The sequence below is a fragment of the Austrofundulus limnaeus genome, unplaced genomic scaffold (assembly GCF_001266775.1).
Source record: "Austrofundulus limnaeus strain Quisiro unplaced genomic scaffold, Austrofundulus_limnaeus-1.0 Scaffold245, whole genome shotgun sequence".
Taxonomy (NCBI): Eukaryota; Metazoa; Chordata; class Actinopteri; order Cyprinodontiformes; family Rivulidae; genus Austrofundulus; species Austrofundulus limnaeus.
Genome location: NW_013952647.1, coordinates 78297 through 81196, shown reverse-complemented (window position 1 = coordinate 81196; position 2900 = coordinate 78297).

Sequence of the window (2900 nt, the reverse complement as noted above, 5' to 3'; positions counted from 1 at the left end):
CTGTCACACCATCCTCCACGTTCGTCCACGTGCATGCTTCTCCCACAAGTAACTATAGAGGGCAGTGGCGCAACCTTATGACATCACATACATGCAACTTTTACAGCTTCCAAATTAAAATAAATTTGTCGTCTGACAAAGCAGCAGCTCTCATTTACAGTCGTCTCGTTCAGCTCAGTACTTTTCTCCTCTCAGTAGGGTTGTTTACAGCACACGTGATTTCCGGTTAGCTTCTTAGCTTAGCCTCCGTCACACCGACAACACACATGCTTCAGCAGAGGCCACGCCTCCTGCAAGAAATCAATTCTCTATGCATCAAGTCCAGACCCTTGTACGAAGCAAAGCAAAGGACAGGGTCTGGTTTAAACCAGGCTAACAAATTCCCATAAAGCTGCCTTTTTTTAGTAATTACATGGTGAAGGGTCATATAAAACTGGAAAGTTTGACAGAGCTAAAATAATGTTAAAAGTGTTAGCTAACRGCAGCGTGTAGCATACTCTACTCTCATTGGTCAGTAAATAAAACCCTRGCTGCTTGGTTCAAGCAACAGCGACAAAAGTTGAACATTTTTCAACTTTCATATGTTGCATCGTAAGCTTGCGTGTGCACGTCCATGGGTACGAGTGCAAAATTTTACATGCACGATTTTCGCCGGTTGCTTGGCTGGAGGAGTGTGAGTGATTGTCTCCTCATCATACAACTTCCACAGGAACTGATGGAGAGAGAGCGACGTTGCTCCTTGTGTGTCGAGTCCAGATTGACACTGGTAAGACAACCATCCTCTTGGGTGTGATTGGCTGTTGCTGTTACCGTGGCCATGTAAATCTCAAAAAACTCATAYGAATACAATGAGCTCAGCTCACAACTGCCACACTCTGAGCCACATGACTTAGAGTGGAGAGATCTCTGAAATTAAAACATTTTTTGGTGAACAAACGTTTTCTACAATCATGTTTCACAAAACACATAAAATAATATATCAAAACTCTGGCATTTTTGTCTTCTTTCAGCCAGTATTGCTGGTTTTAAGACAAATGGTCTATCTCAGAATGCAGACTGGTAGCAGTTTTTCTGCTATTCTCCACAATGCTAAATTTCTTTGACGCCCCCTGTTCCCATCTGGATTGAGAAGTGTTTTTAATTTGCCATAAATCTGACATGAAGCACTGTAAAAAATTTAGAAAATTTAGAGTAATAAAAACAATCTCTTCTTTCACGTTTCAATTTTTTTAATAGACCCTTTAGTTTTTACACAGCGGCTGTTTGAACGAATATTTTCAGCATTTTTCTCATTTTGACATGCAGAAATCTGACACCTGCTTTGCCCTCAAAAACAGGATTCTGACCTTCTGATTGGCTGAGGCTGCTTCCACTGTTTCTGGGCAGAAAAGGGGGAATTTGTAATTCAATGTGGCACCCAGATTGTTCAGCAGTTTTAAGTTATATTGAGGATTTGGCGGCACGACGGCTCAGTGGTTAGCACTGACGCCTCACAGCAAGAAGGTCCTGGGTTCGATCCCCGGTTCGGACCTGGGGTCTTTCTGTGAAGAGTTTGCATGTTCTCCTCGTGCTTGCGTGGGTTTTCTCCGGGTACTCCGGTTTCCCCCACAACACAAAAACATGTACAATAGGTTGCCTTCAGGCCCAGGCCGCTCTTGAAAAAGAGATCTGAGATCTCAATGGGATTTGCCTGGTAAAATAACAATAAAATAAAAAAAAAATAAAATAAAAAAGGATCCAATGTAACCCAATCCTTTCCAGGCCATTTTCTAGGGTTTGTCAGCTGACTTATATTTATTGCATCTTTAGTGTGTATAGCAACTGTAAGATTGTCCTTTGGGAATAATAAAAATAATAATTTAATTTCAATGCAACTCACTTAAAAAGACCGGTGTTTATTGAAAAAGCTCCACAGGCACAGCGGCGCAGCATCGGGTTTTAACTCAAGGCTGTAGCTTTCAGTTATTCTAAGCAAAACAGTCAATGTTGGGTTCATGCAAACAAGTTTCTTTCATGCATTTTGCATGACTTTTCTGTATAACCTTTACATACATTCTCTATAGTTAATTGCATGAATTGCAAGTGATAAAGTTTAGATACATCCTAAAATCACAGCATACATAATCATTCTAAAACGTTATCGCCTACACTACAAACATGTTTTAATACAATAATTGTGCTTATGCATCTAAAATGCCTACGATAAGGTGAGTTTAGTTGTGCTACAACCCCTGGCAAAAAGAATGGAATCACCAGTCATTTCATTCTGTAAAACAAACTCAGATCAAAAACATGATACAATAATAAGGTCATTCCAAAGTGCAACACGTTGGCTTTCAGGAACACTCAAAAAATGAAGAGAAAATATTGTGGAAGTTAGTGTTATTGACCAAACACAGGGAAAAAAAATGGAATCACTCAATTCTGAGGAACAAAGTATGGAGTCATGAAAAACAGATAAACAGAAGACCATTCAAAATACATCACTAGTATTTAGTTGCACCACCTTTGGCTTTTACAGTAGGCTTGCAGTTTCTGAGGCATGAACTTGATGAGTGACAAACAGTATTCTTCATCAATTTGGTGCCAACTCTCTTTGATAGCAGTTACCAGATCAGCTTTGCTGGTCAGAGTCTTCTTGTGGACCATTTTTTTCAATTTCCACCACAGGTTTTCAATTGGGTTGAGATCTGGACTATTTGCAGGCCATGACATCGACTGAATGTTTCTTTCTCCAAGGAATGCCTTCATTGATTTTGCCCTATGGCACGATGCATTGTCATCTTGGAAAATTATTTCATCACCTCCAAACATCTGTTCAATTGAAGGGATGAGAAAACTGTCCAAAATGTCTGTAAACTTGTGCATTGCTAGAAGAATTATTAACCACAGTCATCTCC